This window comes from Cervus elaphus, chromosome X (genome assembly GCF_910594005.1).
Source record: "Cervus elaphus chromosome X, mCerEla1.1, whole genome shotgun sequence".
Classification (NCBI taxonomy): Eukaryota; Metazoa; Chordata; class Mammalia; order Artiodactyla; family Cervidae; genus Cervus; species Cervus elaphus.
The window spans coordinates 153,185,387-153,199,430 of record NC_057848.1 but is presented as its reverse complement, the minus strand read 5'-3'; positions in this window follow the sequence as shown (position 1 = coordinate 153,199,430).

The window sequence follows — 14,044 nt, the reverse complement described above, 5'->3', positions numbered from 1 at the left end:
AGATGACATGATCCTCTATATAGAAAACCCTAAAGACTCTACCAGAAAATTACTAGAACTAATCAACGAATATAGTAAAGTTGCAGGATATAAAATTAACACACAGAAATCCCTTGCATTCCTATATACTAACAATGAAAAAACAGAAAGAGAAATTAAGGAAACAATACCATTCACCATTGCAACAAAAAGAATAAAATACTTAGGAGTATATCTACCTAAAGAAACAAAAGACCTATACATAGAAAACTATAAAACACTGATGAAAGAAATCAAAGAGGACACAAACAGATGGAGAAACATACCGTGTTCATGGATTGGAAGAATCAATATTGTCAAAATGGCTATTCTACCCAAAGCAATCTATAGATTCAATGCAATCCCTATCAAGCTACCAACGGTATTTTTCACAGAACTAGACCAAAGAATTTCACAATTTGTATGGAAATACAAAAAACCTCGAATAGCCAAAGTAATCTTGAAAAAGAAGAATGGAACTGGAGGAATCAACCTGCCTGACTTCAGACTCTACTACAAAGCCACAGTCATCAAGACAGTGTGGTACTGGCACAAAGACAGAAATATAGACCAATGGAACAGAATAGAAAGCCCAGAGATAAATCCACGAACCTATGGACACCTTATCTTTGACAAAGGAGGCAAGGATATACAATGGAAAAAAGACAACCTCTTTAACAAGTGGTGCTGGGAAAACTGGTCAACCACTTGCAAAAGAATGAAACTAGAACACTTTCTAACACCATACACAAAAATAAACTCAAAATGGATTAAAGATCTAAATGTCAGACCAGAAACTATAAAACTCCTAGAGGAGAACATAGGCAAAACACTCTCCGACATAAATCACAGCAAGATCCTCTATGACCCACCTCCCAGAATATTGGAAATAAAAGCAAAACTAAACAAATGGGATCTAATGAAACTTAAAAGCTTTTGCACTACAAAGGAAACTATAAGTAAAGTGAAAAGACAGCCCTCAGATTGGGAGAAAATAATAGCAAATGAAGCAACAGACAAAGGATTAATCTCAAAAATATACAAGCAACTCCTGCAGCTCAATTCCAGAAAAATAAATGACCCAATCAAAAAATGGGCCAGAGAACTAAACAGACATTTCTCCAAAGAAGACATACAGATGGCTAACAAACACATGAAAAGGTGCTCAACATCACTCATTATTAGAGAAATGCAAATCAAAACCACAATGAGGTACCATTACACGCCAGTCAGGATGGCTGCTATCCAAAAGTCTACAAGCAATAAATGCTGGAGAGGCTGTGGAGAAAAGGGAACCCTCTTACACTGTTGGTGGGAATGCAAACTAGTACAGCCACTATGGAAAACAGTGTGGAGATTCCTTAAAAAACTGGAAATAGAACTGCCATATGACCCAGGAATACCACTTCTGGGCATACACACTGAGGAAACCAGATCTGAAAGAGACACATGCACCCCAATGTTCATCGCAGCACTGTTTATAATAGCCAGGACATGGAAGCAACCTAGATGCCCATCAGCAGATGAATGGATAAGGAAGCTGTGGTACATATACACCATGGAATTTTACTCAGCCGTCAAAAAGAATTCATTTGAACCAGTCCTAATGAGATGGATGAAACTGGAACCCCTTATACAGAGTGAAGTAAGCCAGAAAGATAAAGAACATTACAGCATACTAACACATATATATGGAATTTAGAAAGATGGTAACGATAACCCTATATGCAAAACAGAAAAAGAGACACAGAAATACAGAACAGACTTTTGAACTCTGTGGGAGAAGGTGAGGGTGGGATGTTTCAAAAGAACAGCATGTATACTATCTATGGTGAAACAGATCACCAGCCCAGGTGGGATGCATGAGACAAGTGCTCCGGCCTGGTGCACTGGGAAGACCCAGAGGAATCGGGTGGAGAGGGAGATGGGAGGGGGGATCGGGATGGGGAATAAGTGTAAATCTATGGCTGATTCATATCAATGTATGACAAAACCCACTGAAATGCTGTGAAGCAATTAGCCTCCAACTAATAAAAAAAATTAAAAAAAAAAAAAAAAGAAAAAAGAAAAAAAAAAAAAATAGATAACATCTCTGTCAATGAGTAACCCTATTTTCCTAAGCTTGCACCTTCTATTCTGAACTGTTGATTCTATTTAAAATGATACTGTGGACTCTCTTTGAAGGACGGAAAACTTTGAAAAACCAAGTTCTGTCACACAAATCCAGGTGACTTTCTCCTCGGCTTTTGACAGCACCAATATTCCAGAGTGCACATCCCTTAAAAGAAGACAGAAACCACTGAACTTAAACCCTGCTGCTCTGGGGAATGTTTTCTGCTTAACCAAATGCTGTGGAATTGGCAATGAGCAAAATAAGGCTGTTTTAAGTGGGGCAAAGCAAAGGTGGGAAGTGGTACAAATATATGGATAATTCAGACCAACTGGATAATTGGAGCATAATTAGCTGCTAACTTTGAGGCATTATTTAGCTGAAAAATTGGATCTGTTTCCAGCAACCCCTCAAATCTAATACATCCATCATTTTAAAAATTTTAACTGGTTTTAAATGAAAATAAGTCACATTAGCATAATTTCACATTAAAAAAAAACACCCTACCTATCCCCTGCTCTTCATATATTCTCCTACCAAGACCAATTAATTCTGCCATGAAAAGGTTTATGAGGAGGTTTCTCATTTGTCCTCTATCCCCTTGGTTACCACCACTGTCTGCCTCTCCTCTTACTTTGCATCATTATTGTTGTGTTAAAGTCCTAGTTGCTTATCTCTTTATATTCCTACCCTTACTTTGTAGTCTCCCAAGACAAAATTTCTTAAGGTATTTTTTCACTAAAACCATCCCTTTATTTAAGAACCTATTTCCGACCACATCAAATCCAAATTTCTTACAATTAAATGTTATTCAAAACATTATCCCTCTCTGGCCAACCTTGATCTCCTCTATACAGAACATAATATCATTTTTCACTTAGGGTTTCCCATTCAAATGCTCATTTAAAACTAACTTGTGAGGTTTTAAAAGTAGCTAAGACATAGAAATGAGTTAGAGAAATAAACTGGGGTGTATGGATGCCAAGGGAGAAAAAGGAGGGGTGGGATGAACTGGGAGATTGGGATTGACACGTATACACTATTGATACTATGTTGAAAATATATAACTAATGAGAACCTACTGTATAGCACAGGGAATTCTACTTCAGTGCTCTGTGGTGAACTATATGGGAAGGAAATCCAAAAAAGAGGGGATATATGTATATATATAGCTGATTCACTTTGCTCTACAGCAGAAATTAACATGACACTGTAAAGCAACTATATCCAATAAAAATTAACTAAAAAAAAACTGGGACAAGATCATATAAGGATCTTGTGAATAATATTAAGGCATTTCTTTTTTTTATCCTAAAAGGAATGAGAAACTATTAAGGAGTTTTAAGCCAAGAGTGACATGATCGAATTTTAATAGAAAGATCTGGCTACATTTTAGAGAACAGAATTAAAGGGTAAGATAGATTATCTATTGACAACTCAGTATCACCACCACCTCTTCTCCAATTCTCTCCATTACCTTTCCCAGAGGACTCTTCGACTTATTGTTTTACATTACAGTTGATTAATGAGAGGCAGTCATGCAAGATTTTTAAGGTGGCAAAGAAGGCAAAGCCATTATTTTCTTAAAGGAGTTGCACTAAGACCCAAGAGAAAATGTGACATTCACAGCATCTTCCTGGTGAGCTTATTGCTTCAGGATGAGTCTTTAAGTGTCAGCCTCCCTGATCTTTAATATCAGCTTCCTTATTCTCTGCTCTCCCAGTTCTTCCAACACTTACGCAGCATCATTTCCTACATGAAACCCTTTATACCTGGCATAAATAGAGCAACTTCTGCTTCCCTAACCTCTCCCTGACTGATAAACAGGAGGCCAAACAATGACATTGAAGAGCTCTGTTAGAACGTTGAAGGCATGATCCAGGTGAGACGAGACAAACGTGTGAATGAGTTTTACAGCAATGGGAATGGTGGGGACAGTGACACATGCGAGGGGAGTGGACTGGCCTGGGCTTGCTGGCTGGATAGAAGGGTGTGTGTTGTGTGTTGGTGTTAGTTGCTCAGTCGTGCCCAACTCTTTGCAAGCCCATGGACTGTAGCCCACAGGCTTCTCTGTCCACAGAATTCTCCAGGCAAGAATACTGGAGTGGGTTGCCATTTCCTTTTCCAGGAGATCTTCTCGACCCAGGGATTGAACCCGGGTCTCCTGCATTGCAGGTGGATGCTTTACCAATTGAGCTACTATGAAAGCCCTGGATGGAAGGGTGAGGCCAGTAGTTCCTCAGTGTGAATTGTTCTCCCAGTAGACACAGTGCTTTGGTGCCTGAGTGGGGATGTCATCATTAACAGGGAGGAGACAGGTGCAGAATTCAGAAGAGGAAAGATAAAAAAATCAATATTTCAATTTGGTTCTGACGCTGGAGTCAGTAGTGACCCCAGAGTGAGCACCTTGCATACATAACACGCATATGACATGCCCAGGACTTATATGCATGTCACAGAACCACAAGCTTTCACAGCTGGGAGGTTTTACACAGCATATGACCAGGTACCTCTTTGTGCAGATAGGGAAATTGAGGTCTGAGGTAGCCCAACACCACATAGGTGGTAGATGGCAGACTTGGTTCCAGAACCTGGTTTTCCATTCCCCTAGTCTGCTTCCTCATATTCAATGCTGTCTCATGTGCATTTTCTTTAATGGATGCTATTAATTCTTCAAGGGCAAACCCATCCTTCTTTAAGGATCCCAGTATAGCATACCCTTGCAGAGGGCCTGGGCTTCCTTCTAGTTTTCATTCTAAAGAGATTAAATAGAGAGTTTCACTTTCGAATGCTCTCTTATCAAACTCTAGGCACAAGAGAGATATCCCCTACCACCAACAACTGTTAATATTTAGCTACTTGGAAAGTTACATATTCTGTTGTTATCCAGCCACTAGATGAATGATTGCCAACAGATAATAGTCTTTTCAGCACCTAGTTCCTCAGTTTGCATCATCTGACAGTGATTTTTGTCCATCATTCTTGGTTTTCAACCCTGTAATTGCTCTCAAGCCATTTATTTAATGCCATGTAAATGTGTACATGATTGTCATCACATATTAATCTTTTGGGTGGAATGGCATTAAGCTTTTAGGGGAAATGAATGAGGTCCCTTAATTTGCTTTTATCTTGCTTCTTGCATTGTACTTATTAAAATAACATATGCTTATCAAATTGGGACTCCTTTTTATAAATCAGTAATGATTTGTTAACCATTATGCATTTCTAATGCTCTATATCCTTTTCCTGAACACTGTTCCACATCTCTTCATGGTTTAGGATGGGTTTCCTGATCTCTAAATCTCCTGAATTTGCTTTTGAGCTTTCACTGATGTGATGAATTCCAGTTGTTTCAAATGTTGCATTGTTCTATCATGCCCTGTTTGGTGTTACACTGCGGTCCCAGTGTTACAACCCAGACACCATATCTGACCTCCTATAGGGCACAGAGAGGGATCAGGCAGCATAGGGAAGGGCTGCACAGGAAATAATCAAGGCCTATGTAACTAAATAAAGCAGTCAGGATAGAATTAAGAGCCATTAAGTTGTGAGGTTAGAGGAGCCTGGGGTTCAAGTAAGGAAGAAGGAATAGGGGTCAGTTTAACAAGGATGTTGGTCAGCCTGTAGCGATTGCAGATAGAATGGTGGTAGCATGCACCTCTCTTACAGACCACAGTCTCAAGGAGGAAAGGGGTGAATCAACAAAGGATTCTAGACTCTTGCTAGGAAAACAAGCAGGACCCAAAGCAGAGACCTAGACATCAAATGACAAAACCAGCGATTATTAATTAAACAACAGTCTGAAGCCAAGATTCTGAAGCTTTGATCCAAGGTCAGAGTGGGACACAAAGTCAAACAACATGGAGCTTCCAAACTCATGATCTGGGATCCTTAATTTGTCCCTGACTTGAGAACATTTCGCTTTCCGCCTCCAAGTGAGTGCCCAGGCTTGGCCGAGCTTGTTGGTCAGAGTTAGGAGGTTCCAGCTGTGAGACCGGGATGACTGCCCAAGAGAGAACAGGGCTGGCTGCGATGAAGAGTCGTAAAAGGACTCTAAGCTGGATGCTCTTTAGCCTCCCTCCGTGCATTCTTTAGCTTTCACGGAGGTAATGCATCTGGATTCAATGGCTTATTGGCCTCTGATAGTTTCACATGGTTAATTATCTCGTCCAAAGTAAATAAAAAGGCTTTAATATCTTTCGCAGAGAAGAAAGTGATTCTGAAATCCCAGGTGTAACCTTCTGTGTTTTCTCGTCCTCCCTCCCTCCCTTCTTCCCTTCCTTCCTCTTTTTTCAATCCTTCTTTCTCTTCCTCTTTCATTCTTCCTGCCTTCCTTTGCTTTTCTTTTTTCCTTTCTGGTAATTCTATAGCAAAACGTCTCAGTGGCTCAGCCTCTCTGGATTAGACATTCTTTGGATTTTATGATGTCTCAGGAGCCATGAGATCTTTGATTGGAGAGCTTCTAAAAGGACATCTAGATGACTAACAATGGTCACTGCAACTATGTACCACTTGTGTGTAAGCTCTATTTTCTGGAAAGTGTTATTAAGATTTTATTATTTCATTTCTGGGCTTCCCAGGTGGCTCAGTGGTAAACAGCCCACCTGCCAGTGCAGGAGAAACAGGAGACATGGGTTTTATCCCTGGCTCCAAAAGATCCCTTGGAGGAGAAAATGGCAACCCACTCCAGTATTCTTGCCTGGGAAATCCCATGGACAGAGGAGCCTGGTGGGCTACAGTCCATGGTGTCACAAAGAGTTGGACACAACTGAGTGACTGAGTAGGCATTTCATTTCTACCTCTCTTGGCTTGATACTTGGTGAAATAGCTAGATTGTTAGAGGGAGAAGAGATTAAAGAGGCTTCATCAGAGATTTTAGCTTTTTGTGGGTCAAGGAGCACTTTTGGAACCTGGTCCTTTCTTATCTAAAGATGCACATATGGATCCCACATGTACAGACATTTACAGAGCTTCAAAGTAACTCTGGTCCCTGTCCATGGACACTATGTTAAGGATCTCTTCCTGGGCAAAACATGTCAAACGAAGATAGTGAAACTGGGAACCATGAAGATTAAATGCTTTGAAAACCTTGAATTCTACAGTTGCTGAGTTGTTCCCTCTCTGGGCTCCATGTTACTCTGGGCATGACAGTGGAAGTGTTAGTCGCTCTGTAACCCACCCAACTCCTCTGTCCATGGGACTCTCTGGGCAAGAATATTGGAGAGGGAAGCCATTCCCATAGCCTTGCCTTTATCCTACCATACAATATTGACCCATTTCCTCGCTGGATTGTAAGCATCTTAAGGCCAAAATCCACATGCCAGTTATTTGTATAGCTCCAGCACATAATGGGTCTGGCACACAGAAAGCCCAGTTAACTGTTTGATAAAAAGTCCAGATCCGATGTTCTGTAAGTGAGAACTCAAAGGGTTGTACTCTCTGACCAGGATGGTTATCACTTTCTTGTGTTGCCACCATCAGAAGGCAGGTTGTGGTGTCCCCTCTGGCTCCCTCACTTTCTCAATACCTTTGTTCACATCACTTAAGATTCTGGTTTTCAGCCTCATCCTCTTATAAATAGTGATAGGAGCATCTAGTTGCACTGTTGTCATGAATACAAAATGAATACTGCATGCAAAGCCATGTGCACATGGTAATTATCTTTTTTACGATATAACAATTAAACATTTGGAATGCAGTCTATGTCTGAGAGGCTCCACTGTGTGGTCTGAGAGCCCAAGTACCTGTCGAAATAAACAGCACGGAGATTGGTGAAAAGGAGAAAGAATATCTATCTTGTGGATGACTTTTGGAGGTTTCTGAGACAAGCATCAATACCAGGCTAAGATTAGAATTGGGTCCTGGAGGCTCTATCTCCTATTCCCCCAGCCTTTCTGTTGGCCAGAGTACTCCTTGAGCTTTTCGTCACGACTGTTTCTGTATTTGTCCTGCAGCTTGTAAACCTCATCTCACTGATGTAAGCAGAAGGAAAAAAAAAAAATGATGAGACCTGACACCTACGCAGCATTCAAAAGTTTCCTATCTACTGAACTACTTTTTAAAAAGCACCTTCTAACAAGCACTGAGGAAATGAAACCACAGGGATAGCTATTAGGTTAGGGATTTGGGAAAAGGTAAGTCCCCTCACCCCATCTCATCATATTAATTGATCCAAATGATAGCTTTTGCTCCTTCTGTATCATCCATCACAGACCTGGTGGCTGGCAATGCTGAAGCGGGCTGACAGCCAATCAGATGCGTCTGCCTGTGTACTTCAGCATCTGTGACTCATCAACGACCAATTAGATGCCTTCAGTTGGGGAAAACTCTCCTCACCAGGGTAGAAACAAGCTCTGCATGCTGCTGACCTTTACATCAGCAGCTCCTGTTTCTGATCACGATGGTGAAAGGCCAGTGCAGGCCTGGAAGCCCCACCCTGCCACATGGAAAGAAAGCCCGAGCTTTCCTTTTGTGCAAGAGAGTTATCGTATTTGGTGCTGTTTGTGCTTGGCTCTCTGCCTCAGAGGCAGCTCGGAGCTCTGTCTCAGAAATCCTAACAACTCTTGTGGGGTAGATTTGTTGGCTGCCTTTTTCCCTGGGGAGTCCACAGCTATTCCACAGTGTTTAAAGTTGGGACTCACTGTGCCTTTCAGGAGAAGTTTTTCTGCTCATCCCATTAGAGACTGCATAACCCCCATCTACTCTGTGGCCTGGGTTTAATGAGGTAACTGAGACTTTTGTATAAAGTACTGGGATTGTAGCCGCTATCCTAGCATTTGTGGATCTGTGTGCTTTTCTATCCTCTGAGGCCCTTGAACACGTGAAAGAGAGAGAGACAGAGAGATTCCAACTCTAAGCCACCTGCATTTTGTCTTGGTGAGAGAATAAAAACCAGAACTTTTACTGTGGAACTATAGTCCTTCCAGAGTTTTCTTTTCACTGTGTCTTGACCTTGCTGTTGTTATTCAGTCGCTCAGTCATGTCTGACTCTCTGCAACCCCATGGACTGCAGCACACCAGGCTTCCCTGTCCTTCACTATCTCTTGGAGTCTGCTCAAACTCATGTCCTTTGGGTTGATGATGCCATCCAACCATCTCATCCTCTGTTGCCCCCTTCTCCTCCTGCCCTCATTTTTCCCCAGAATCAGGGTCTTTTCTAATGAGTCAGCTCTTTGCATCAGGTGGCCAAAGTATTGGAGCTTCAGCTTCAGCATCAGTCCTTCCAGTGAATATTTACGGTTGATGTCCTTTAGGATTGACTGGTTTGGTCTCCTTGCTGTCCTAGGGACTCTCAAGAGTCTTCTCCATCATCACAGTTCAAAAGACATCAATTCCTTGGTGCTTAGCTTTTTTACAGTCCAACTCTCACATCTGTACATGACTACAGGAGAAACCATAGCTTTGACTATAAAGACCTTTGTTGGCAAAGTGATGTCTCTGCTTTTTAATATGCTGTCTAGGAGAGGGAAATGGCAAACCACTCCAGTATTCTTGCCTGGAGAATTCCATGGACAGAGGAGCCTGGCAGTCTCCATGGGGTCACAAAGAGCGACTAATACTATACACCAGTTTTGTCATAGCTTTTCTCCCAGGGAGCAGACATCTTTTAATTTCATGGCTGCAGTCATCGCCTGCAGTGATTTTGGAGCCCAAGAAAATAAAATCTGTCACTGTTTCCACTTTTCCCCCATCTATTTGCCATGAAGTGAAGGGATCAGATGCCATGATCTTAGTTTTTTGAACCTAGGGCCCCTTATCAGCAGCCATGCAGTTTGTGGTGGTGGTTTAGTTGCTCAGTCGTATCTGACTCTTTATGACCCCAGGACTCTAGCCCACCAGGTTCCTCTGTCCTTGGGATTTCCCAGGCAAGAATACTGGAGTGGGTGACTATTTCCTTCTCCAGGGGATCTTCCCAACCGAGGGATCTAACCCACATCTCCTGTGTTGCAGATGATCTCCTGCATTGCAGGTGGATTCTTTACTGACTTAGACACCAGGGAAGCCCTCAGTCCTAAAGTAATGCACAATATTCAAAGATAAGCATGATTCAGAGAATCTTAGCAAGTTTTATTCATGTCCTACCTCATCCTGAACTTTTCTGATTTAAAAGTTTCTGATCAAACTCATATCACTTATAGGAAAGTGCTTTCCTATAAGTACTGCAAGGCAGTATTTCACTATGTTTGCCAGGTTTTCCTCTTCTCCTCACCATAATAATCAGGCCTGTCACTGTGAAAGGAAGAGAAAGGGGGCTGTATTGTATCTTATGTGCTTTCCAATATCATCCAAAGCATAAGTAGGCCCTCAAGCAATGCTTATTTATTAACTGATGGGTATAATGTAAATTTATTAAACTTTTCCCCCCAAGTCAACTGCGTTAGTCAGGGTTCTCCAAAGAAACAGAACCAGGATATGCATGTGTGTGTAATTTTTTGAAAGAAATTGTCTCATGTAATTGTGTAAGTTTGGCAAGTACAAAATCTGACAGCAGAGGCTAGCAGACTGGAGACACAGGAGAAGCCAGTGTTTCATTTTAAGTCTGAAAGCAGTCTGCTGCAGAATTTTCTGTTGTGTCGGGGACTTCAGTCTTTTGTTCTATTCATGACTTGATCTGATTGGATGAGACCCACCCACATTAAGGAGAGCAATTTACTTTACCCAAAGTCCAACATTTTAAATATTAATCTCATCAAAACTACCCTCACAGTAATATCCAGAATAATGTTTGATCTATCCAGGTACTATGACTCAGCCAGGTTGAAACATGAAATTAACCATCACAGTCACCAATTTGAAATTTATCATGAATCAAAGATGAGCACAGCTCCAAATATCTACATATTCCACGTAGTTCATTTCAGTTGCTCAGTTGTGTCTGACTCCTTGCAACCCCATGGACTGAAGCATCCCAGGCCTCCCTGTCCATCACCAACACCTGGAGGTTATTCAAACTCATGTTCATTGAGTTGGTGATGCCATCCAGCCATCTCATCCTCTGTCGTCCCCTTCTCCTCCCACCTTTAATCTTTCCAAGCATCAAGGTCTTTTCCAATGAGTTAGTTCTTTGCATCGTTGGCCAAATTCTTGGAGTTTCAGCTTCAGCTTCAGTCCTTCCAATGAATATTCAGGACTGATTTCCTTTAGGATGGACTGGTTGGATCTCCTTGTAGTCCAAGGGACTCTCAAGAGTCTTCTCCAACACCCCAGTTCAGAAGCATCAACTCTTCGGCGCTCAGCTTTCTTTATACTCCAACTCTCACATCTGTACATGACTTCTGGAAAAACCACAGCTTTGACTAGATGGACCTTTGTCTCTGCTTTTTAATATGCTGTCTAGGTTGGTCATAACTTTTCTTTCAAGGAGCAGGCATTTTTTAATTTCTTGGCTGCAGTCATGATCTGCAGTGATTTTGGAGTCTAAAAAATATTCTGTCAATGTTTCCAATGTTTCTCCATCTAATTGCCATGAAGTGATGGGACCAGATGCCATGATCTTAGTTTTCTGAATGTTGAGCTTTAAGCTAACTTTTTCACTCTCCTCTTTCACTTTTTTTTTTATTTAAAGTTCATTTATTAATTCTCATTAGGATTTCTCTGACATATAGCCCTTAAGCATAAGTTTATATCCTGTCAACATCCCTTTATATAGGTTTTTTTTTTTTAATTTTTTTATTAGTTGGAGGCTAATTGCTTCACAACATTTCAGTGGGTTTTGTCATACATTGATATGAATCAGCCATAGATTTACACTTATTCCCCATCCCGATCCCCCCTCCCATCTCCCTCTCCACCCGATTCCTCTGGGTCTTCCCAGTGCACCAGGCTGGAGCACTTGTCTCGTGCATCCCACCTGGGCTGGTGATCTGTTTCACCATAGATAGTATAGATGCTGTTCTTTTGAAACATCCCACCCTCACCTTCTCCCACAGAGTTCAAAAGTCTGTTCTGTATTTCTGTGTCTCTTTTTCTGTTTTGCATATAGGGTTATCGTTACCATCTTTCTAAATTCCATATATATGTGTTAGTATGCTGTAATGTTCTTTATCTTTCTGGCTTACTTCACTCTGTATAAGGGGCTCCAGTTTCATCCATCTCATTAGGACTGGTTCAAATGAATTCTTTTTGACGGCTGAGTAAAATTCCATGGTGTATATGTACCACAGCTTCCTTATCCATTCATCTGCTGATGGGCATCTAGGTTGCTTCCATGTCCTGGCTATTATAAACAGTGCTGCGATGAACATTGGGGTGCATGTGTCTCTTTCAGATCTGGTTTCCTCAGTGTGTATGCCCAGAAGTGGTATTCCTGGGTCATATGGCAGTTCTATTTCCAGTTTTTTAAGGAATCTCCACACTGTTTTCCATAGTGGCTGTACTAGTTTGCATTCCCACCAACAGTGTAAGAGGGTTCCCTTTTCTCCACAGCCTCTCCAGCATTTATTGCTTGTAGACTTTTGGATAGCAGCCATCCTGACTGGTGTGTAATGGTACCTCATTGTGGTTTTGATTTGCATTTCTCTAATAATGAGTGATGTTGAGCACCTTTTCATGTGTTTGTTAGCCATCTGTATGTCTTCTTTGGAGAAATGTCTGTTTAGTTCTCTGGCCCATTTTTTGATTGGGTCATTTATTTTTCTGGAATTGAGCTGCAGGAGTTGCTTGTATATTTTTGAGATTAATCCTTTGTCTGTTTCTTCATTTGCTATTATTTTCTCCCAATCTGACGGCTGTCTTTTCACCTTACTTATAGTTTCTTTTGTAGTGCAAAAGCTTTTAAGTTTCATTAGATCCCATTTGTTTAGTTTTGCTTTTATTTCCAATATTCTGGGAGGTGGGTCATAGAGGATCTTGCTGTGATTTATGTCGGAGAGTGTTTTGCCTATGTTCTCCTCTAGGAGTTTTATAGTTTCTGGTCTGACATTTAGATCTTTAATCCATTTTGAGTTTATTTTTGTGTATGGTGTTAGAAAGTGTTCTAGTTTCATTCTTTTGCAAGTGGTTGACCAGTTTTCCCAGCACCACTTGTTAAAGAGGTTGTCTTTTTTCCATTGTATATCCTTGCCTCCTTTGTCAAAGATAAGGTGTCCATAGGTTCGTGGATTTATCTCTGGGCTTTCTATTCTGTTCCATTGGTCTATATTTCTGTCTTTGTGCCAGTACCACACTGTCTTGATGACTGTGGCTTTGTAGTAGAGTCTGAAGTCAGGCAGGTTGATTCCTCCAGTTCCATTCTTCTTTTTCAAGATTACTTTGGCTATTCGAGGTTTTTTGTATTTCCATACAAATTGTGAAATTCTTTGGTCTAGTTCTGTGAAAAATACCGTTGGTAGCTTGATAGGGATTGCATTGAATCTATAGATTGCTTTGGGTAGAATAGCCATTTTGACAATATTGATTCTTCCAATCCATGAACACGGTATGTTTCTCCATCTGTTTGTGTCCTCTTTGATTTCTTTCATCAGTGTTTTATAGTTTTCTATGTATAGGTCTTTTGTTTCTTTAGGTAGATATACTCCTAAGTATTTTATTCTTTTTGTTGCAATGGTGAATGGTATTGTTTCCTTAATTTCTCTTTCTGTTTTTTCATTGTTAGTATATAGGAATGCAAGGGATTTCTGTGTGTTAATTTTATATCCTGCAACTTTACTATATTCATTGATTAGTTCTAGTAATTTTCTGGTAGAGTCTCCTCTTTCACTTTTATCAAGAGACTCTTTAGTTCTTCTTCACTTTCTGCCATAAGGGTGGTGTCATCTGCATATCTGACGTTATTGATATTTCTCTTAGCAATCTTGATTCCAGCTTGTGCTTCATCCAGTCCAGCATTTCTCATGATGTACTCTGCATATAAGTTAAATAAGCAGGATAACAATATACAGCCTTGACATACTCCTTTCCTGATTTAGAACCAGTCTG